General features: G+C 38.5%; 2 long non-coding RNA genes across 2 annotated transcripts; one reads left to right on the forward strand and one right to left on the reverse strand.

Annotated features, from left to right (window-relative positions):
- Positions 1–1095: 1095 nt before the first annotated feature.
- Positions 1096–18578, reverse strand: LOC119714346 (uncharacterized). Its single transcript, XR_005261454.2, has 3 exons — positions 18044–18578; positions 17056–17134; positions 1096–16900 (listed from the first exon to the last, which is right to left on the reverse strand). It is a non-coding gene; the product is annotated as an uncharacterized lncRNA (long non-coding RNA).
- On the forward strand, positions 7423–25200 carry LOC140000811 (uncharacterized). Its single transcript, XR_011806041.1, has 3 exons — positions 7423–7529; positions 14470–14545; positions 24842–25200. It is a non-coding gene; the product is annotated as an uncharacterized lncRNA (long non-coding RNA).

The following is a 25200-nucleotide window of genomic DNA, read 5'->3' on the forward strand; positions in this document are numbered from 1 at the left end:
CTCCTGGAGCTGAATATACTTAGGGAAACCATCTTACTAGGTTCTCTGCAAGTAAACTAGACTGCATCACAAATAGTCTCAGCCTGACACTGCTTTCTTCCCTTGATGGAAATCATCTACAACAGCCTGCATTTTGTCAGTTGCCTAAATGAAAGGGGGAACAAGAGAGTCAATGAGGTTTGGAAGGCTCATATAAGACTATCCAAAATGATAGGATACATGTATCATAGAAATATCCTAGATCCCCTATCCAAGGTACAAAGTATAACTGCTGAATACTGTTGCTCAATGTGCAAACTGATGTTTCAATTTTATGTGAAATAATTTCCACAGGTGATTTCTATATTGGAAGCTAATGGAAAGTATGAGAATGTAATGCTTAAGGGGACAAGGTGCAGGATTATTTTGAGGACAATGGACAGGGCTTTGGAAACTCAATGGCTCCCCAGTTTTGGCATAAAGTATTGCTGTGGTGTTGGTACTAACACAATAGATACACTCAGTGTAAAGACAAGGAGCTTAATTTTAAAGGTGATGGGCACCCACCATTCTTATTTTTATTTGTTGGAAATGCAAGCACAACAAGCCAATAGCTCTGAGTTGAGATACTTACTCCCTCTGAAATAATGTGGAAAGTTTGCACAAAGGAAACTGAGTGACAAGAAACAGCTGGGAATACAGGAGGGGCAAATACATCCAACTGTCCTTCTCACCAGCTTCTGGATAGAAGCATGTTCATGCTCAGTTAAGGGAAGTATGCTTTTAAATAATTTATAGAACATAACTCCAAGTTCTATTGCAGAAACTGTGCAGACATGAATGTGCCTCTGGAAATGTCAGTGCAGAATAAGGACTAAAATCCTTTAAAAGAGTGAGATGAGATGCTTTAGTTAGTTAAAACTTTTAAACAAATATCATTATTCTTTATGTCTTCTGTTTGACAGTTTTTAACAACTCTTTACCATTGACTTCTCTTGAGAAGCATAGCTGGACCATCACAGACTTGGGCTTTCAGCAACCAGTGATTCCCATATGCTTTCCATTGGAGTCAAGAAAAGAATTACACTGGTGGTTTTCATAAATGAGGGGTCAGAATAAGATAGGAAGTTTTGAATCATTTTAGACTTAATGACACAGACAGATGCCAGCTTGAATGTCTGAAAAGCCACATGCAGAGATATGCAATAATTTCAGCTGTGACCTTATAAAGATGCTCATACCATACGTGAAGTTTATTAGCAAGATGGCTATGGTCAAAGTTTTTTTTTAAATGATGTTTATGCTGTTTCTTTGTATTTTGTAAAAATCAACTCACACAGAAATCACTATGAGGACGTGAAAAGGACTGAAACTGTGAAGGGATGAATACCTTTTTCTAGGTCCAAAACCTTAAGTTGTTCAAAGTTCATTTCTTTGAGACATGATGCCTGCACCAGCAGATCTAACAGAAAGGGAGCCTCCCAATGAATCGTGAGTATATTCATAAGCTTCCGAATGGTTCCAGTAAAAAGTCCTTGTACAGAAAGTTCCAGTTCACTTCTTGTTTACTTGGTTAGCTGCTGTAGAAGAGTCACATAGGATTTCCCTAACAAATCACATGTTCTCATATTGCAGCATCCTTGAGCCAAATGCATAGAAAACCTTGGGTAACCTTTTCTTCCTCAATATACACAGTAAGAAATAATCTGTTTTCAATATTTTTGGCTCCCGTATTACATAGATAGTAGCCAAATAATGACCTATGTCAGCATATTTTCTCCTCTACTCTAAACAGCATCTGTGTCGTTTTTTGTCTGCCTTATCCTTAATAAACAGTACTTTTACCTTTATAAGCAAGACTGCTATGCATGTAGTAACATTACTCAAATGCAGATTTACAGTTCTGAATATTAACTTGCAGGAAATTACTTTGTGCCAGATGCTGTGAGCTATTTTCATATGCCTATTGAGATAAACAAACCTGAGGCTAGGAGAGGCTTTGAACCTTTTTATTTTTATTTTTATTTTTTGAAAGCCTGGTTTCCAATATCTGCTGCTTTCTTAGATGTTTCAAAGTCAGACATTGCCTCGCCCTTGAGCTTTTGGCTCTTGTAACCGAGTCTCTGAGCTCCAAGCGGAGGGAATTGCCTTAGGTCAGTGTTCTCATTGCAAAAGATGCCTAAAGATAGCCAATGCAAAATAAGAATGTCATAGATATGTCTGGATTCCTATTAAAATAGGGAAAGATAATGAGAATGGCATTCAAATGTGTTAAATTGGATATTTGCCAAGAGAAGGGGAGATCTGAATTCTAGCCCCTGCTCTAAGGACTGTTTATGCACTGAATCCAGTTACTGTCTTACATAAATAGCCCTTTAAGCAGGACCAGAACCCAGGTTTCCATTAGTCCATGAAAGTGCCTCAATTACTGCATTAAGGATTCAGGCTCTTACTCTTTTTTTTTTTTTTTTCCTGCTAGATGAGACTTGAATTCTTTCTTTACTCGTTCTTCACAGAAAGGGTGAAAAACCCACTATTGTCCTGTTACACTGTTTACAGAATCACCTGCCTGGTGTATGCAGTTTCCGTGAGCAAAACGCATAGGAAACTCTGGGGAACTATTTCTAGTTCAACACACACAAGAGAAAGATGAAGTTATAAGTGCTCTTAAAAGATACACCCATGGCATTGAAAATATACTGAAAAAGTTCTGAATATTCCCATGAAAAAATGCTGAAAAGTTCCAGTTCTTGCTTAGTTGATGAGGAAAGAGTACACAAATTTTCCACTAATGAAGTAACAACTGTGAAAGATTTTCACACTCCTTGTGAAGAAACAGGATAGCGCACTTACAGCTCAAGCAAATAGGTGAGAATTTCATTTGATGTTTTAGGGAACCAGATAGTTTTATGACACTTTATTAATTTTCATTGCTGTAATCATCCCAAACTTCTGTTCTTATGATCCCATGTTTAGCAAAACCTTCTTAAAATAAATATTATTTATTTATTTATTTTAGGGGAGTAGTATGCTAGGTTTCTTGTTTTCTTAATTTTACACAAAGTAGTGCAGAAAATATGTTGGGATGGGGGGGGGGGGGGGGGGGAGGGGCATGATAGCTTTCTCACCATTGTGCTTCCACAGAAGGCAATAAATACCTTTGAACAGATATCACATTGATACTGATAGAATACATCTTTAAGAATAGCAGCAGTTCTCTTCAGGATTAAGTGTTACTACTAAAGGACTTATTCAAATCCCTTTCACGGAAAAGCTCCCTTTGAATTCAGTGAGCTTTGGATAAGCTGCTTGCATTTTGATGCCAGAAATTTTTGTTTACTGACATGGATTCATTCATTTTAATAAGTACCTGCAATGTTGGTATTATATATTCTCATTAGGTGAGAAAATTTGCACAAATTTTAGTGATTTATTCAAGATAACAGTCTAGATGATGTCTCACAGATGCTCAACCTTTGTTGTGATTACAGCACTGAAGGGTTAATGCTTTCAGTATATTTCTCATTTCTGCAAAGCACAGACTTTGTAAAAGCACAGCATTTTGTTTAAAGGTTGTGTTTAGTTCCTCTAAACCAACAGAAATTAAAGGTTTTGGAAACCATGTCAAGCTCACTGTATAGACTGTGCACAAACGTTGTGGTTACTTTTGCCTACCCAGTGACTCACCCCTGGTTGTTTTGGTATTCTTAAAATATAGATTTAGCTTCAAATTCAGGTCAGCTTGTTTGGTCTCATTTGCTGTACTCTGTCTTCAAATCTGGAAGATATTTGTAAAATAATTTCTGTTCTCTGTGCCACGGACTTCCCAGAAATCCCTAGTATATTTTTTATTTCTATTTTCAATTGTAGATAGAAGACAAACTACTAGTTAAAAATAATTCTGTTATACAATCACTTAGAGGAAAGAAAAACCCTACTGTAGATTTCTAAGTCCAGAGGTAATGCTTTCTTCATGGTCCTACAAAAATACATCATCAACTGTGGTTAACAGCACCTGAGTGGACAGCTTACATATGCCTGCATTAGATACATCAAGAAGAACACTCAAGCATGAACATCCAAAACTTAAACGTGATCTTCAAGGGAAAACAAACAAAACCACAAAACAAACAAACAAACAAACAACAACAGCAAAACAACAGCTGTTTGACATGATTTAGGAATGTGTCTTTGTTGCCTTTTTGTATTAGGATTACTACAATTTCCAATGTGCACTTCTGTAATAGCTCAAATTGCTACAAAGGTATTATTCAGCTCCAGGGACAATGTTTTAAATAAAGTAGACTGAAGGAATTCACTGCAGTGTATTTCAGGGCAGCAATATGTGCATTTGCAAATACTTAGACAATAAGATGTAGTCTCCAGAAAATAAGTGGGAAAGATATTTTGTTCATAATAGCAATTAAGTCTCTCCTGAAATCCAAGCCTGCTTGATAATTCTGGGCAGATTAGCTCCTTGTGCAGCTTCTGCAGCATGTTTCAAATGAGCAATAAACTATTTTTTTTTTCTTAATACTTCCAATATTGTGGCCAGAGCAGCGGTACACTGCATTATGAGCACCTAAAATCCATCTCACATTCACCTCAAACACACTTGTATCATCAACAGCTGAACTTTCCCCACATCTTTTTGGACTCAAGGAATTTATTTACACTTACGTTCAAACCAAAGTAGAACTTCTTAGAATATGAGACTCAATTTCTGTTTATTTTAAGATCTAGATGAATAAACTCAAGAGCAATGTAAATGGTGATATGGCTTACAATTTGGCTTGCTCACCATTTGGCAGACCATAATCGCAATGTACTTGCCTGTTATAGGGCTGGTTTTGATTGCATGTGGCTATGCCTGCAGAGCATGAGTCTCTGCTGGTGGTCCATTTAATTCCCACATACTTGCTTCCTTCCTTCTTTAATGGTTTTAAAGATCATAATTATTCATGGATTCTTTCAATTTGCCCCAAACTCCTTTTATGGCGTATTTTTGCATAGATGATCATGTGTATTAAAAACACCATTTCAATTTACTGTTTCTATTTCACTTGTTTTTGATTGCCCAGCATCAAACAGCAGTGAAAGAACTTGTCTTTCTTTTGCAGTCACTAAATCCACTAATAACATCAGAAGGACTTCTGACAATCATCTAATTTCAGTCCCTCTTGCAAATTTTATAATTGTACCATGACTCCCAGGACACCTTAAGGAGACAAGAAGGAGTCAATCTTTCTGTCTACTCCCACTCTTATTTTCCAGAAACCACATTGCTATTCATTTGTTATCTCCTTTGTGTAACGGATGGGTGTATAAAATGTCACAAACAGGAATTAATAAACTGTACTGTGCAGGAAGTTTTGTGATCCTTTTTAAAATCTATTCCAACACTTTATAAAAAATGCTGGAGAAACTATTTTCAATCCAACAAAGTCATTTTAAATAGTCTTTAAGCTATCTTATCCCATGATCCCACAAAGTCTTTTCCATCATCTCTGATTTCAGTAATTCAGTTCTAACATTTCCAACCTTTTTCCTTGTTGTTTCCAAGAATTCCAACTACCTCTTAAACCTCTTAAACTTTTCTCTTCTAGAAGCAGCGAAGCTATCTGTACTAAGAAAGTCATTAAAGAACTCCTTCCGTCTGTCCAGAACTGCATTCTTGCATTGTCCTTTTTCACACTCTGAATTGATCTTCTTTTCTCCATGTGTGTTGTAGCTCTCATAAATTACTCCTATGTTATATGCATTTTACTCTGCATAGTCCTACTGGACCTAAGTACTTCAGGTCCTTTTTTGGTTTTATCACACTTAGCATGAGACCAGCTTGGAAGTTGCATTCTCACTTTGCATGTCAGTTTCCAATTACTTTCCCATGCGCTGTTAAACAATCCTTTGTTTCTCATACTTGGAATTCTTCTGAATTATCTTCTTTGATTCAGTCTGCCATGATTTCTTCTGAAGTCTATTTTTAACTGCTACCTTTTCCTGCCTGTTTTTCATATACCTCCGGCATGTTGTGTTTTATCTATAACTGGTCTACTGAATTTTCTTATCACGTTTGTGTGTCATTCCATGATCGATTCTTAGGCTTCCAGTTTTTGCCCTGAGACAAAATATATAATTTGATTACTAGAAACCTCCTCTGTAGATAGACATATACGCCTAATAACATTTTAAAGAAAGTTTCCATGCTATTCAACTGTGTCCTTAACTGCTACAAAATTAATTAATCTCATGTCATCGTTAATAGTTATGTCATAGACATAGACATCCCTTCCACTGTCTTCCACATCTTCCTTTTCTACTTTGCCACTACAGCCATCTACCACTACTTTGATATCACACCTTGCAAAATTCTTGAAGACTATATCACAATCAGCACAGCATTTATCTTTTATGATGTTAGATATTCCTTTGCTGGGAGCACATACATTCATTCCTAATATACTAGTTGTCCCAATAGGTTGACATATAGCCAGTTTGCTCATTGTTAGCTTCAAAGACAGTAAGCCTCATCCTTGACGTTCTTGCAGCCTTCTTGCTACTAAAAGAACCAGTGACACTTCTTCCTAAGAAGCAAAAATAGCTTTGGGCATCTTTCCATCCATTTGACTTGGCCTTTCAGACCACCTGGGACTGATACGTCTCTTTCCATGGCCATGATACCACTCACCATAGGGTTTGTTTCCATTAAACCATTTGTTGATTGTCTTCTTTGAGTAAACGAGCAAGGATTTCATAAACTTATTTAGCAAGGCTATCTTGTGCATGTCATCCTGTATTTGATCCACTATACTTTGGAGTACTCTTGGCCTGGGTGACAACATTACTTGTTTGTTCAGTGAGGCTTACCATGCAGCAAAGAATATTTCTTGGAGCAAGGAGTAAGTCTAAGCTTCAAAACACCTCCAGAACAAAGTCCCCAACTCTCTTGGAATTTGACTACCTGCGCCTTTGCACTCTTGAAAATTCCAGCCCAGATGCAGCACTGAATGCAGTTGTCAGATACTTGAGACGTCTCACAGAAGATGCATTTGGTGCTCTTTTCTGTCAGCACTTATTATGTCAGAATAAGAAAGAGAGATATTGTCTTTTAAAGCAGATGCTATTCCAAGATTTCTTTTTCTTAATAAAATCAATTGAAATTGTTTAGGCAACAGACAGCATGCTCTCATCAATGTCGCGTCTCGAAGTCTGTGAGAATTCCTGTAAAGCAAAAAAACAAAAACAACAAAACCACCACCACCAAAAAACCTATGCATTATTTTAAGTGAAATGAGCATGAATGCTCTATGTATCTGTCCGTGTCTGCCTATGCATGTCTCAGGGTGGTATTGCTGCTATAGGTCTAATTTAACCCTTATGAGGAAACAGTGACTTGGAATTTCTCTTCAGAATGTTGCTTTCTCCAGTTCCATTGTTTGTAATCTCAGGGCATGGCATCAAGTTCATGCTTTCCTGCTGTCAAGATGCCAGCTTTGCATCTACAAAGTAGGAAATAGAGCACTGTGAAGAAAAAGAAGGCCTTATTTAAGGTACTGATTGAGCAAATTATATGAGCAAATTTTAAACTGAATTTCTATTCAGTCTCTTTGTTGAACAAAGATGGATTTGATAAAAGAGTTAAAACAGGTCCATTCTGAAATGCTCTGTTGCATCATTATCTCAAAACTGCTAACAGGTTAGTGGGATATGGAAGATTCTACAAAGTCTTCCTATGGAGCCCTGGATCAAGTTATACTCCAAAATTGCACACAAAGAGCATCTCAAAGAATTTATTTCCTAGGGCTGAGTGGGAAAGAACAGTCCAGTGTTTCCTCAGCTCTATCCCAAGGCTGCCCAACAGTGCAGAGTTTAGTATGACTCTTACAGGTAAAAGTAAACAGAGATGAGGAAAACAGGCCAGCATTAGGAAGAGGGCAGCAGAAGGAAGAGGATTTATCTGGAAAGACCTTTACCTTGTGTGCCAACATCATGAAGTAGCCAGGGAATATGCTCTGCTAGCATTGTGCACTACAAAAGCTCTCAGATTATAAAGGAGAGACACTAGTGAAAATGAAGAAAATTCTGAAATGGATAAGTACTTGGGACTCTTCCTATGCCATTTTAATAGATGCAATTCTAATGGATTCTTATTGTAAATTATTATACATTAATACCACCACAAGATACTTGAATACAAATCTGCCCCCTATATACAAATCATTTCAGCAAGACAACAGATTAGTAGGGAGAAAAAGATCTTGTAGAGAGAAAGGTGTTAGCATGGAAATTACATGGGCTGGTCTCAGTTTTAATGTTTCCACAGCTGTAAATCTTTGGGAACATCACTGAGGGTGAATACTACAACACTCAGCATTGATAATGTGTGAGTCTTTCTTCACCTAGAGAGAAATAACAGGCTTTGCCTAAACACCCAAGTGCTTCACACAACATCTTTTGTCTATGTCAGACCAAACAACAGGCATCCTAGAAGCCAGCACACTGATCCAGGAGGGCTTAGAGCTGACCGAGAGGAAATGACAGGAGGATGTGTATTTACCGGGTTTGTCATAGCCCCCCTGACCCTGACACCAGTACCACTTACTGGGAAACATGTTTTGTGTCACATGCAAGGGGGTCTGTGTATGTGTACCTCCTGTTTCTGCTTATCAATATCTTCTCTGGACACATTTGTGGCCAGATCATCTGTTCTCATGAAAAACCTTGGTAACTTAATAACTTGTTAATCAAAGTACCAAGACTGTGACCTAGGACCTCCTCTGGTTTGAACAGATTTTTCTATGTGTGCTCTATTGTCAAGTGGGGTAATATTTTTATTTATATATTTTTTTCTGTTTCTCCTGTAGAAGTTAACCCTCTCCATATGAATTACTGAAATAGTCTTTGGGCAAGAAAAAGAAAACTGCTTCCTACAATCCTAGAATCACTTACATTGGAAAAGACCTCCAAGATCACCAAGTCTAACCTAACACTGCCAAGTCTAACACTAAATCTTGTCCCTAAGCACCACACCTACATGTTTTTTAGATATTTCCAGGGCTGGTGACTTCCTTGGGCATCCTCCTTCTGTCTATTGATTCTGAAGACAGCATTTAGGAGCACAGGGATTACTATCCCTGCTTCAAGCAGTATTTCTGTGTTTTAAGAGAAGAAGAAAAACTTGAACAGAAAAGTTTGAAACATATCTATGTGGAACATGTCAGAACGCAGTGACTGGAGTGTTCAGCTAGGAGATGACAGGATCCAGTTTAAATTCTTTCCTCTTTAATTAATTTGGAGTAAGGAGTTAAACACTGCTCCTCCATATACATGGACCACCTATTTCTGTCTGAGTTCTGAGTTGAAGCCTAGTGCAGAAGTCTAATGCCTCTAATGGCAGAAACATCAGAAGCCAAAAGTTTATAGGCACAAGTCAGACATTGAAAGATTTTAAGCAGCTTTACAGCTACACGGTAAGTGACTCTGTTGTAGAAGTTCTTATTGTTAACATGGTATGTTGCCAATGTTGCCACATGATATGTGGGCACCAGCATATAGGTGCTTAATTGTCCTTAGGGTCTGTGCTCACACCTTTTCCCTCCCCATTCCCTCCCTGGTAAGAATCACAGTACTTCTTCATTGCCACAATCAGATGATCTTTCCTATTTAGAGTGAAAAATGTTCCTGGCAAGAATAGTCTGCTTGGTGGATTCAGACCAAGGTGTTGCTGAATGCAAAATAATCGTAAGGAATGAACAACACTCATTGCTTTACGTGGCAGTTCTGGGCAGGCAGTCCTGAGATACTCTTTAATAATGAAATGACAGCTTGTGTAACTATGCTGAAATTGTTTTGTCATGTACAATATAAATAAGCCATATTTAGTATTGAGGTTGTAAATATCCTTGTTGCATACTTTTTGGTCCAAAAGTTTAAAGGCAAGATTTTTGAGTGGAACTAATCTTGGTACATGCCCAAAATGCTTATCTGTTCTTTCCAGGCTGAAACAAAATGAGACACTGCTTTCTCCTACTATCCTTGCCTCATTTAGTGCAGAAATTCTAGCACAACTAATAATGAAGAATTACAGTATAACTAACTACATTATAGTTTTTATAACTACATAAAAGTAATCAGTAGTAAATTTCTGAGCTTTCTTTACCTCCCAAACGTCCTGTGGTAAGTAGGGTGTACTGAAGTGTCTTCTCTACTTTTGAAAGTCGTTATTCCCAAATAGGATTAGCTGATTAAACAAACTCAGGAAATGGGATTATTCACTGTCCATGTCATATAAATAAAAATAAAAGCTTTGGTTTCTTTAGCACTTTTCACAAGCACTAAATAAGGAAAACAAAAAACAAAAAGCATGTCTGTGCAAATCCTCTCCAATTCCAATTCAAGTATACTATTGTTGAATATAGTTAGCATTTGGCAGAATAAACAGGTAGATGCAATGTGATTATCACCTTCCTAAATTGCTGTTTAGAGTTATGTTTACTGTGTGCATACTTCTAATTGTTGTACACACCAAAACAACATTTACATACTTTTAGAAAAGCTCACTAACAGCTGCTGGTGAGCACAAATGTATTCATGATTAGTTATGCTTTAGAAACGTCTTGGATTAAGTGAATCTACTTTATTAAGCACCTTTGTATCTAAGGGCCAAAAATGTTTGTAGGCAATTGCAATTTTATAAGCCATCTGTATTTTGCACTGGTAAAGAAACCTCGTCAAAGAGACCACTTTTTAAAGGTATAAAAGATAATGTAAACCCCAAATGTCATTTGAGAAGTCTTAATTGCTTCAAAATAGAGCAATTATGCACACTGGTGAATTGAACATAAAGGAGCTACAGATTATATTTGTACGTTGTTTGGCTCAAAGAAAATAATTATTGATAGGGACAGTAGATGAGATTGATGAGTCTGGAGTTGTAGCCACTAAACAGGATATGCATTCACCCGGAGTTCATGTTTTCTAGAGAACATCTCTGAAATAACTAAGGAAAAAGAGAAATAGGAAGAAAAGGAAGCTCAGTCAGTCACAACAAGATTGTTTTGTAAAAGGAGAAAACAGGATTAACTATAATGAGATTATCAACTAATTCTGTGAGGCAACACCCATAAAGATCAACAGACAAAGGGGAGGGAGCTGGACTCTGCAGTGTTTTTAACAGCAACAATGTATCAGTGACAAGATTGAGGTTTTTTTTCCCTATAATGTTGAATACTGCTGTAGTTGTAGGACTGAACTATAATCTCTGATAGCAAGAGTAGTTTCTGTCCAGCATATAAATGGTGTTGAAGCTCAATGCTGAGTTTATAAGCCAAAATTTCTATAAAAAGTAGCCAGAATCACTTTTTTGTTCGTTTGTTTTGTTCTGTTTTTGTTAGTGGAGCAATGTGTTCAAGTAAGAGAGCAAGACAAAATTTTCCTGCATTGTTCCTTTCTACAAGGCACCATTCTGCTTTCTGCTTATTTCTCTGGAAGCTTACTATTAAATCTACACATGCAGCAAGACATCAAAACCTAGGCGAACATGCGGTGTCTGTCTGTTATCATAGGAAGGGCTCCATAATTAGAAGAGTATAATCCATCATGGTAGACTCTCCTCTTTATTAGTGAGAGTCTACTTATATCAGGGTCAAACGTGTGTTGATATTTGGAGAAATAACTTGTCCCACCATCATTCCTGCTACCAACAGTCTGTTCCCTGGCTTTCCTCTTCCTGTGTTGTTTCTGGTGGACTCAGAGCTCATCATATTCCCTGTGCTATTTAAAGAACTTCTTGGGCTGGTATTTTATTTTAAGGCTTCTACTGTATTCTTTAAAATACCAACAGGAAACATTTATCCTCCACAAACCTTAGTAACTTTTCTGTTCTCAGTTCCTACACAGAGACCAGAATTGCCATATTAGGTATATAAAAAAGAATTAGCTTTAAAAACAGAGGCCCAAGTAACATTTACCTCTTCTGCCCACTCTTCAAAGAGACTTTCTGTATTAGGGAACCCTGCCACAACTGACTGGGAAGGTCTTGGAATACATCTTCGGATGTGGCATGTGTATCATGCTGAAGAGCTCCTGCTGTTGCAAAGGCTGCAGATGTGATCCAGGAGAACAAAACCTGCAACTGCTGAGAGCAGATGAATGTAAAAGCAGAGTTGTGTCAGCCTGCAGAGTTACTTCAGCCATATACAACTCCATCTCTTAGGGATCACCAAGACCTTCTTTTAACTACCTAAGATGTTCTACAACATTTACTCTACTTCTGATAATAAGATTGTCATGCCCTCTTAGTGTCATGCCCTAAATTATTTTCACAGGAACTCTCTTCTCCTGCTGAGTCTAAACAAGTGCAATATCAGCTTATTTGAAAATGTATCCTATTTTTCCTATCAAATAGGCAGAATTATGGCCTACTATTTATCTGGTGAATTTGCAAGGAAGGAAGTCTGGAAAGAATCTAAGGTCACTCATGAAAAACATCAGGACTCATTACTGCTATGTGTCCTGGATCATGGGCTACCTCTTTTGAGGAAGGACTTCTCTCAAGCATGACACAGTAGGGGAAGCTAGGCCAGGTGTTTACCAAACGTGCTGTGTTACAAACACCTCACACATGAAATAAAATCTAATGATCTTGACTCTTACTCATCCTTGCTATTAATTTTTTCTCCTTTGCTTTTTTAACCTTCTGTGTCTATGGCACTTAAAGTAACAAGTAAACAAAAGATCAGCTGAACCCAAACCAGGTTACTGGCAGCCTGGGCTGATTGCTGGTAGCTGAAAAGAAGCCAAAAGAAGCTGGCTCATGGTTGTGCAAACAAATACCAGTAACAATGAAACATTTTTTTTCTCTGCTATTCCCCCTGCCTAGGAGGAACATGGATTGGTTTGTTCCACAGACCCAAGTCTTGCAAGGATTAGTGCTAGCCTGTGTGTTAATTACCCCAAAATTCATAGAAGAATAAGCTGAAAGTGATATCTTCCCCACTGATCTCTTGTCATGTGTACAAGAACAGCTTCTTTCACTTGAGCTGTGACAACCACATATCCACAGCTGCTCTCCAGGCCCACATACACAGAATCACAGATTAGCTGGTGTTAGAAGGGAACTCTGGAGGGCATCTTGTCCAGCATCTCCTCTGAAGCAGGACTAATTAGAACCATTTGTCCCAGACCGTGTCCAGAAGGCTTTTGAATATCTCCAAGGAGGGAGAACCCACCACCTCCATGGGCAACCTCTTCCTGTCACCCACATAGTAAAGAAGTGTCTCCTGGTGTTCAGACAGAGCCTCCTGTGTTTTAGTTTGTGCCCACTGCCTCTTATTCTGTTGCTGAGCATCACTGGAAAGAGGCTGTTGCTCAAGTATTTATAAACATTGATGAGGTCTGTCCTAAGCCTTCTCTTTCAGGCTGAAGAGTCTCAGATCTCTCAGCCCCTCCTCATGGAGAGATGCTCTAGTCTTTTAAACATTTTAGTGGCCCGTCTCTTGACCTCTCCTTTACCTCCATAGGATTTAATGATCTTAAAGGTCTTTTCTAACCTAAGTGATTCTATGATTCTATGATCTCATACTAGGGGACCCATAAACTATAGATACTACCAGCAACAGCTTCTTTTCATTTTCAGTAACAGCAAAGAGCACCCAATTGTCTCAGTGAAATTCTGTTTCCCTTCACAAATGTGCTGGAAGAGGTAAGATTTGTAGAACTCTGTCTTTGAATTCATTCCATCAGTGTTGTTACAGTGCCTTCCTATTCCCTGGTGGAGCAGTGCACTCTCCAGCACTACAGAACGCCTTCAAAAAACAACCATGTAACCATCCACAAACCAAACAAAGCAAGCAAGCAAACAACAGAAAAAAAAAATACTTCTGAGAATATTCTCACTTTAAAAAATCGAAAAAGACTATTTAGCAGAAACTTCCTCAACTTTCTCATTCTAGGTCTTCCTTACACAACCTCCAGAATGAACAAAGAAAACATACTGTTTGTTTCCAAATAGGATATCATACCCTTTTGTATGAAACCATTTACAGAATTTATCAAAAGAGAAAAATATGTTCTTAGGTCCAATGCATCAGATGCTGCCAACACATCACCAGACTCAAAAATCAGACTAGTAGATGTGACAGAACCTCTATTTGTTCTTTGCAACTTCAGCCAAGACAGCACTGAGCTTTTTTTTTTTTTTTTTTTTTTGAGCTGAAAGCATGAAAGCAGGACCCTGCAGATTTGATATATTCTCTGTGTTACATCTTCATATTTTCCCTAGCAATTCCACCATTCCACCAGGTTTGGGGGTGGTTATCTGGATGTCATGTTTTATATGTTTTTTTTTTGTTCTGTCCTGTTTTATTTTGCCTTTTTTTTTTTTTTTTTTTTTTCCTAGAGGACAAAGTACTTACATGTCATTCTGATCTTTTTAAGGGGACACAAATTTTCCCTTTCAAAAGCTGATTCTTCTCTTGCCTTTCTGTTTAGAATTAATCCATTCCTGCCTCCTAGCAACCACTTACCATTACAACTACGGCCAAGACAGCAAGTAAACATCCGCTGTGTAAGTACCTAATGCAAGTGGAGTTAATGAACTGATTGTAAGCACTGCTCTCTCTAGGTAGTGCAGCCTGGAAATCTATCCACGTACTCTCTGTCAGCACTCTCAGGAAAGAGATCCTTAGATTAAGAGCAAACATAGAAAAATGCTGCTGACTGATAAATCCGTGCTACAGTAACTAAGGAAAAACATGCTTACCAAATGCAGATCTGATTCTGGACTTCCTACGGGCCTTACGAATGCCATACAGTGACTACCAAGGGGCCAAGAGCAATAGCACCTGCATTGATCCATTTAGCCAGAGCACCTACACTCAGTGCTTAGTCACTACAGGATCCTTCTACAGTCAGCTGAGAGAGGCATCTATAGACAGGCAGTTTAAATCTGAATCTGAACTGATTTCAGAGGGTACCCCTCTCTCTCTCCACTAACTACACAGGGAGTTAAGACAGCTAGACTTCTGACATGGGCACCTCAGCATCTGATGTTTGATGCTGACATCATGACGGTAGAGTGGATCTGAGTACCTCAGATAACCCCTGAGTTTCAGCCATGCCCCTATCTCTGTGTACAAATAGGCAAAAGACTTTTAACCAGGCTGGTGTCATCTGATGTTTTCCTGTATAATTTGAACCTAAACTCTCCTAAGCAGTTCAGAGACATGCCTTATGTCATATAACAACTTTAGTCAGTGCCTATGGTACTGATATGTGCACATTTACATTACAGAGTTTACCTCCTCCTGGAGAATATACACCTGGATAGAATGTATCTACTCTACTTTTTTTTAAAAAAAAAAAAAGAAAAAGAAAAAAAGAAGTAAATCATTCAGCATGCAACAACTGTGTGCTAGACCAGTACTTTACACTTTCTCTCCAAACATAAATTAAAGCAGAAATATTGGTTTAAGAGATTTCTGTCCCTTGCCCCATATTACGGGTAAGAGCTCTCTAAGTTGTGCTAAGAGTAATATCTGTGGGATCATTTTATAATCTGGATCAATAAACTAACTTAATTCTATAAAGAAGCTTCAAAAAATAAAGATCTCTTAGACTGAACACTGCATTTGAGAAATTGTTACCCTCTGCAGTACGTACTGGGGTTGTCTTATCGAGAAATCTGTTATAATCTTCAGTTGGATTCAGATCAGGTTTACCGATTGGCTTTTGGCAAGAAAACATGCCATGCACACAAAAAGCTTCATAAGCAACATATAATATGGTAAAATGTATGTGGAATACACTGGAGAGCTCATACAGGAAAGGAGGGATTCATCTCACTTCATGTTACACCTTGTGCAACATCTCTCTGCAGACCAAGAGGTTGCTTTATGCTCCTCTATATGCAATAGAGACGAAAAGGCTTTTAAAAATGTGATTCATTTCAGACGATAAGATCAATTGTGTTCTGCTAATGGTTCTCACCATCGACTCCAAGGAAGTGTGGAGTGACTAGCTCATCTGCAGGCTATCTGTATTGTAGATAGCTATGATAGCTATGAATTCCTGCTTTTCCTTGCACAGACATTATCAGTCACACTGTTACTTTTATGTGTGTGCACATGTATTTATATACATATATATGCACACATATAAAATGTAATAAAGTTCCAATCTAACATGCATGTCTGTATGCCCCCAGGTACAAGCTCATTCCCCTCTGATCATTCTCCCAAAGCAGTTTTCTCTTTATTTGTGCTACAAATCATCTGAGCTCTTCAAAGCTGAGAAGAAAGGCAATAAATCAGGCTTCCTTCTCTTGCCCTTGTCCTCCTTCATTCTGTCATATAGCAAATAAGCAGAAGATTCAACTACTGGCAGCAGCAATCTCTGTGCACGTAATAGTTGGGAGTGGTTAAGCACAAAACCAAAGAAGAACCAAGTGTTTGAATTACCATTAAAAAAATATATAAATAATAATAATAATAAAAAAGAAACAGCCAGTCCTTGGATCTCTGAGCTCCATAGACAGTTTAAACACATCTCCTCCTAAGCCCATTAAGATGATGCAAGAATGTACAAACTCCAAACTTCCAAGGTTCCCCTTTAACTAAGATAAAATTTTAAGTTAAAGAAGTTAGCTAATAACTACATAAAGAGTCAGAGGTTGTTTGCTGTGGACAGTACTCCCCTTGCACAAACTTTCATATCTCCTCCATCATACAGTACAAAGAACTAAGCATCCTTTCCTATCCCTTGTGAACTAATCCACTCACTGCAATTGCAAATATCCAAAGAGGTGAAGGTGTCAGGACTTCTCCACCCTTTATAACTGGAAGCATCTCTTGAATCTGGATTATTCAGTCTGAACGTTACTGTTCCTTCTCTCTCAGTTCTCAGGACACTACATGTGTTGGACCTGCAGAAATTAATGGCATGAGAAAAATTCCAATACAGTTTCATAAAGAGCAGCTAAGCATATTCACAGGTTGTCTAACATCTGGAGATTTCTGGGCCCTTTTAGCTACATGCTAAATGGATTCAGGAATGCAGAGGATAAAATAAAATCCCTACCTCCTTTCTGCTGCTCTTCTCTCTTTGGACTAAAACCAAGCACTGCAGCACACAACATATTGCTTGTCAAAGTGCTTTCCTGCCAAAACAATTTACAAACTCAAATTATGCATCACAACACCCTTGCAGGGTGGAAAGGATAATTAAAAAGCTGGCAACAAACCATTACTTGTTGGAGCAATCTCACGGAGGTCAAAGACTATGTATGGTCTGAGGAATTTTAAGTAACGGGTCGTGGGAGCACTGAAGCAGAGGACAGAATATCCATATATCACCAGTGTGCATCGATATGGAGGCTCCTCAATGCTTGCAGGCTCTGGGGCTCTCCTCAAGCTTCATTGTTTCATCCCTCAGTGAATGCCAAGCACTTTTGAGAAATCAGGCTCAAAAAGCCAGACTCTTACAGTATGTAAAGCAGCAAAATGGTGACTAGTAAGATCTCAAAAGCACCTAGATTCCCAGCTTATGTGTGAAGTCCCACAGACTCCAACCTGGCTCCTTAGATGCTTAAATACTTTTAAAAATAAGGCTCATCAAATACAAATCTCAGAGGCTGTGATCTTCATCCTCTGAACAAACACCCTCCCCTCTAGATCCCATTTCTAACCCCTTGTATTGTCTCCTATTGTCTCCCTGTAATGTCTGCAGACACTGCGGCACCATTTGGGCAATCTCTAGTGGTCTTCTTCTCTGCCAGTTCAGTGTTTATAATTTCAATTTCTTCCTGTTTTTAAAGTGGCTTATCTGGCACAATGTTATTACAATGTTATTATTTTCTGGCCCAATGAAAGTATGATTAAAGCAGATAATATAAACAGACTTTGGAAAAAGATGTCATTTAAATCCTTGCTGATTAGCTTCGTTCCTTTGTAAACTAACACTGAATTTGGTATGAGAGGTGGGCCTTGGTCAGTTTTAACATCTGGACCCAGAGTCACAGGCTAAATTCAAAGTAATTCCTATCTTTATAACAGAAAAAAACACTTACTTCTTTAACCCTAAACTTCCCAGGAATTATTGCATTCAGCCTCCAAGGAGAACTCTGAAGTAAAACTCCATCTCTGTATCAAACAAGAGTCCAGAGCCCTGCTGCTCTGCAGCTGACTTCACCCTCAGGGAGGACCCTGTGTGAACATTTCCTAAGGCTACAATAAGAGAAGGGCAGGCAGGAACTTCCCACTGATGAAGATGTGTAAAATGTCTGTTCTTCTACCACCACTACCTCACCTGAAACTCATCTCTCCTTCTGAGTGAGTTTGAAACAGAAGGAAACACTTAGAGCTCATGGAACACAACCCTCTTTGGGAACTATGGAGTTTATTCATCAGGAATCATTCTCAGCTGCCCTTCCTGGGAGGAGCTAGAGAGGACAACTCCTATAGGCTTTCTGTAATTGATTTGTGATGGCTCAGGCTCACAGAGCATAAAAGAAAGAGTCTTCTATTAGGCTTAAGTAACCCAGTCACTACTGCAAGGAAAAGCAAACAAAGAGCTTCCCTTAGCTCAGACACTGTGGTATTCCCAGCCTGTGAACACTGACTTACTTGATATTATGCACATATAGCCAAGTCCTGGCCTTCCCCACATTTGCCCTCTCATTAGCCACATCCTGGCTACCCCACAATGCACAAACCCAGCGTGGCCACCCAGGCCGCCTGTGGGAACTGCAGATGCAGGAGGGGGAATAGCAGCTGCGGGCAGCATGGAGGAGCATGCACTACAAATGGCCCAACACGCTGAACAAAAGATGCAGATGTGGAGAGGGCTGGAGTCCTCCAGGTCGAGGGAATTCTCTCCCTACCAACTTGGCTGGGATCCACATTCCTACATTTCTGGCCCTGCCACAGAACAAGGCAGTGTTGTATAGGAAAAGGACGAATACTTTGTTGTGGGTAATATACATCAGGACAGCCTGAACAGAAAGCCAAAGTTTTACAGTTCCTCTGCTGGCCAGGGACCTGAACGTATAAACACTTAACAGACAGCACCAGATTAAGTTATTCTATAGCATTCTTTGATACGACCCACTGACCTGCAAACAGTTTCTCTGGACTGAACTGAATTTGCTTGGATGAAACTACAGCCTTCTTAACTCTTTTTTTTTTTTTTTTCCTGACTTGATTTAGAAATGCCAAAACACTGAAGCATCCAGAACACTTTTCTGCTGAGGCTGCTAAATAGGTTTTACCTTGCAACTCAACCCTAAGAATTACAGCTCACACAAAATACGACAAGAAACTCACATTTCCACCAGCAGTTTATATACTATGAGAGCCTGTTATTTTCAGGTGCTGAAGCAGTAAAACAGATAAGAAATTAACATGCATAGTGTTCTGGTACATACAATATTTTAAGAACCATGTTCAGTGATTTAGCCACCCACACATTTTCCAAGGGAAACAGTTTGAGATTTGGGAATGGTGTTTTCATGCATTGATTTGGTGGCTCAGACACACAGACAAGGGAAAAAATATGAAGTCTGGGTGTGTTTCTTCATTGTCTTCTCTAAAAAAAGGCAAAAAGGCCTTTCCCTTTTCCATGTAAGCCACATCTTTGTTAGGGTATGTGTAACTTGCTACTACCACAGCATCTTACTGTGTAGGTCCTTCCCCGGCTAGGTACGAGCTGGGGAAGAGGAGATGGATACACCAGTATCAGGATGACACTTGTGATTACCATGTGGAGGCCAAGTGGGGCTCCCACAGACAGTTCCCAGGCATGCTCCTTGGAATCTGTCCTAATTGGTAATTTGGATTCAGCCAACCCGTTCTGGAGGGCAAAAGAGTTTAAGAGAATTGGCACAGTTATTTTGCGCCACTTAAACTCAGAACCAAAGTTCTTCTTTGTTTCCTAGCATAGGAATTTGGTATTATACATACAGTCTTAGAAGCCTGGCCTTGCCACGCTGAAGATGACAGGTAGAAATGGAATATTGAAAGGTTTGTCTTTTTTTTTTTTCCTTCCCCCATTCTCTCTGTCTCTCTCTCTCCCTGCAAAATCTGCCTATACATTCTTGCAGTGGCCTCAGATATGCAGAATTCTCTGTTATTAGGGTCCTGACCACAATAGGGGGTAAATTTAAGTCTGAGGAAAATAAAAAATAAAAAAAAGAGAGAACTGTTGATCATGGCAATTTTGAAAGAGTGTGAGTGACAAACAAGAATCAGAACGGAAGTTTCTGGGTGTGTGAGCAGTACAACTGCAGTTTCTGTTTAACAGCACATCCATCAGAGGCTCATTTACCATAAGCTGAGCCAGTAAAGTAGAAATCTCTATAATAATTATTTTATATTTTTTTTCTCATTAAGTGTGCAATACAGGACAACTCCAAACTTATTGTTTTCAAGCACATTCCTTTCAATTTTTCATTCTGAGGTGACCAGATTCCAGCTCCTGAAGAAACTTTATTTTCTGAAGCATGGTCTGAATCAAAGGCCATTCACAATCCTTTTCTTCATGGAAACATTTCTATTTCTGTTAAACTTGATAACAGCTTGTTTTTACAAAATAAGACACCGATGCCAAATTGGAGCTGGCAGTATCATTTAAAGAAGTGTCATTCTGGATATAAACAGGAAATGTTTAAAGTACTGATCCAGTGATTAATGAATGTTTCCACATCCACATAGCAGCCAGTTTTCCCTTTCCTTGGAGGTTACTTCATTGCATAATCTACAGAAGGGCCAGAATTTTGGCCCCTCATATTGAAGTATATGAAAAATAGCATTTCTGTGCAAATGCTGGCACGTTTTTTTCCTTTTTAAATCAATTCCATGTATCCACACTTCCTCCAATGGGAGTGGGAATCAAGACAAAGTCTGAAAGATATTTGCTCACACCTCTTTTTTTTTGGACCAAATCAGTTTTCTTCTGTAAGAATTCTCAGACTTCCCTAAGTTCATTCATAGACATCACTTCTTAATAGTCTGACTACAGCTGAGGGACAAATCCCTCACGTTACTCCTTCCTATTTTTTTTCCTGGCTGGGGGGGGGGGGGAAAGTGAGTTTGACTGAGTCATTCCAAACTGTATTGTATGGATCTAGCTAGACACCCACATTAATCTTTTTAGGCTGCCCATCATCTAAATACATGTTAAAAGAGAGTCTGACAACAGAGCCCTCTAATTGCCTGATCTAATTGTCTGACCAAAGAGTACCAATTTAGGATAACAATAGAACAGGGCAGAACTTGTTAGCTAGTACATGCTGTCCCCAGACCAGCAAACCAGTGAAAAAAAGAAAAATAGAGGAGTGTGTGTTTATGTCGTCTTTTCTATTCTTTTTGCAAGGTCATAGAAACCTCAGGCACTCAAGGGAGCACAAGACCATCAGGACAGCTGCTTAACTTGGCACTTTAAGTTTCAAGCCAAGTATATCAGCATTTGTTTGGTGGAATTTCTGAGAAGCAGAAAGTGCGCTGACCAAAGCCTCTCTAGGTAAACTGAAAAGAAAAGTCAGGTGGAAAAATATACTAGTGCTTTTCTAATGAGCTCATAGACAAGTTTGGACTTACCCTTGAGAGCCAGCCAGGTGTTCCCAAGCTTCTGCAAGGTGTCAAGATATCTTTGGTTTTGCTGGAAACAGCAGTAGTGAGAAGGACTCCACAGGAGACAGGATTAGAGTTCAGCATCTGATTTCCTTTTCTCTGTACTTTTTTTGGAGAGGTTTTTCTTCAGTTTCACCAAGCACAAGACTGCTTTGGTCCTGTTTGTGCCATATACTGGGCATGTGAACTCTCCAGTAGCTCTTTGTTTCATGAGGAGTGGAAATCTCTGTACAAACATTCACCTACAACATAAAGACCAACTGAGGTAATTACTTGGCAGAAAGACTCTCTTATGTAAGAGGAGTTGCCCCAACTTAAAATGTTTCTACCACTTAGCTTTCAGGAATGAAGGGTGTTTAAAGTTAATAACTCACTGTGTAATAGTTAACTTGCAGAAATGTGATTGTTCATATCTGAAATAGGTTGCCTTAGCACATTGGGAAGAAAAAATAAGGAAGAAAAAAAAAGGATGTGGCATACTTAAGCATCTTGTTTAGTAGACGGGGAAAAGCTGTATATAATATATATCTTTGTTCCAGAGAAATACATGCATTATATATATATTTTATATCTATTGTGCATACGTACCTAGGTAATACATTGCTTTCATTAAGGACACGACCGCAAGCTTGCTGAAATCCATAAAACTGCTATTGACCCAAATGTCTCTGGATAACTATTAGATCAAACACTTTAGAAGTTTAGAAGCCTCCAGAAAAGCCTGTAAAATTAAGGGCTTAATGAAGGCCTCAGGCTTAAGTAAAATTTAAGTGGGGCATAAGCACTCTGAAAGTCTGGCTCATTTCTTGAGACACATTGTCTTGAACCACTACTTCTCTTCTAATTTTAACCAAAAGACTACCTCACCTATTTGAAAAACAATCTAAGGCCCATGTTGTTCTTAATTGTGACATTGGCTTTCATTCAAAACCGAGTAAATAAACTCAACTCAGTGTTTATTGTATTTTTTTTTAATTATTATTATTTTTCTGCATTCTGCTTGCATGTGTGGGAATGTGTGTATTTACATTTCTTTATTTATTTTGTGATGACTTTGTGTTTCCACAGCTTTCAGACTCAAACTTGAATGTTTCCATTATAGTCACACACTATTCAGGGAGTAGGCAAACTTTTGCTCCCCTGTTCAAAGGTAATAGCTATGTTGTCATGTTTCTGTATCATAATTTATTTTCCAAGAACACAGTAGCTTTTTCAGCCACTTGCCAGTAGACTTCCTCCAGTTTCATATTCCTGTTCTGAACTGAGCAACTTGTACCATCCTGCAAACATAGTTCTTGGTATCACAGATGTAGGAATGACTACAGATGTTGGAATCTGACTGTAAGAACGTGGCTGCATTATTGTATATATGCACACACATAGCTATATTTTAGGAAAAAATAAGAATAAAATTTTATTCATATGTGGAAAATTTACAACCAAATCCCAACTTCTTGATATATTTAAGCATTTACATTTGAGTAACTTCCTTAATAATGCCAAATTTGGCTAAGGATGTGTATATAACAAATTGACCACTTGGTATGCATTTATTTGGGTACTTCCATAGGACCATAATTTGGTAGCTTGATTAAACTTGAAGCATAATCTCTTGTGGAAAGTGGAATGGCACAGACTATAATGGAATCAATTTCTTCTCTCTCTCTCTCTCTTTTAGAAACTCTCTGGAGTTTGTTTTGGATCTAATAAAACTTGAGAAGATCTCTATTCTTTCAGTCATTCTTAAAGACACTGCTAATCTGTATTTTGTTTTGCTCTGGTCTCTGGTTTAAGTATTTAACTTCCCTTTCTTGCAGGAGGTTTTGGAAATCTTTTACCATTAACAGATCTAACTTTTAACCTAAAGAAAGATGAAATTGCATCAAGATGAAACCTGTCTACATTCTTTAGGAGAAATTAATAAAATTTTAATTTCTGTGAGGATCTACGGTGGCTACTCGTCAATGCAGGAAGTTGTCATTCACATACAAATCTCTGCAGCAGATCTGTTAGCAAAGAACATACACCTCAGCAAACAAGTCCTCCCTGTGACTGTCTTTGGTAAACACATGCCTCAAGATATCTGTCTAGAGAGATCTTCATGATGACATACTAATCTGACACGTACATCCCGTGGTAAAAGGGGAGAGTTAGGATTTCAAGTCTGCACAACATAACCTCTGCTAAAGAGCTGAGCTAGCTCCATTGAGCTGATATATTAAGCCTAAGCAAAAACATTTCAGGAAAGAGACTTACTATTGTACTGTCTCCTAGAAGGGTTCTCAGTCTGAGAGTTAGGATGAATTGGTTTTAGCTCCAAAAGAACTACTAAGCACGTCTGTATGTACGTCCTTTGAGATCAGGTGCCAGTAGTAGCTTCCAGTTTGGATCTCAACCTGTGTTTAGCTTGAATATAAATAACTAACAGGAGCATCTTCTGGGGAGCTGAATTCAGATGTCACTTTGAATCTGATTTTGGTCATTTTGATCTATTCTCAGGGTAAATTTGTCACAGAGCACCAAAAATTCTACATACATAACCAAACATGTAAATATACCACAGTAAGTAAAGTCTACAGTACATTAGACAAAGAAGAAATTGATATCACATCTTCTTAAAGGGCCTTAAAAATATAATATAAATATTTTAAGCTTTGCTGTAAACTGAACAGAGTCACCTGGAAAAGCAACAGTGGCAACTGTGCTTTGGGGACATTTGTTAGGGTACAGCTGAGGGTGGCAGCTCCTTAAAGCATGGGGAGATTGGAGCTGAGCATAGCAACAAGGGTGGAAGGGGAGGGGCATCATCAGCCAGGGCCCAGATCCCACAGTGTTGAAGCAAGGTGACCATGGCAGACCAGAGGTGGTAGCAAAGCTCAACAAAGGGCTCGGATCATCAGGCAAGTTCTTGGTGATACAGCAAGTCTGAGGTCAAGCCAGGAAGTAAATCCACAGGTCATGATCTGGATCATATTTGGTGAGGGCAACCCAAGGCAAAACACAGTTCAGTGATGATGAATAACACAATCCATCATCTGCTTGAGTATGTATTTTATATATAGGATGTATATTATTTATAATATTTAAAATTTGTATATCATAATCACTTACATAATGGAACTATAATGTAATTTTAATGTAATAAAGGTATAATGTAATTTTTGTATAATAGAATTTTTGCTTAGCTTTTTTTTGTATAGCAGCTTTACTCACTGCTGCTCTCTCTGCTTTCTTTTCAGCTTCTGTTCACTCTCATACTGACATTATTGGAAGACAATTCATTTTCAGCAGCAAAAGAAAACATTTCTTTCTCCATGCCCTTATAACATTGTTCTTAGACCATACCATTGTTTTCAGTGCATTAAGCTGATCTGATGTATTATTGCTCATGCTTGATCAGTCATAGGTCATGCACGAAGGCTCTTCAATCAGCAAATATTTGGATGGATGCTCAAGTCAAAAGCTGTCTCAGAAATAGAGATGTTACAACTGGTCACAGATAATGCATGTTCTAGTTTTACTGCATGCTCTGAGGAAGGCAGATATGAAAGTATTCAGTTACAGCCCTTACAATGGAGCGGATTCTCTTTGGAAGAAG

The sequence above is a fragment of the Anas platyrhynchos genome, chromosome Z (genome assembly GCF_047663525.1).
Source record: "Anas platyrhynchos isolate ZD024472 breed Pekin duck chromosome Z, IASCAAS_PekinDuck_T2T, whole genome shotgun sequence".
Classification (NCBI taxonomy): domain Eukaryota; kingdom Metazoa; phylum Chordata; class Aves; order Anseriformes; family Anatidae; genus Anas; species Anas platyrhynchos.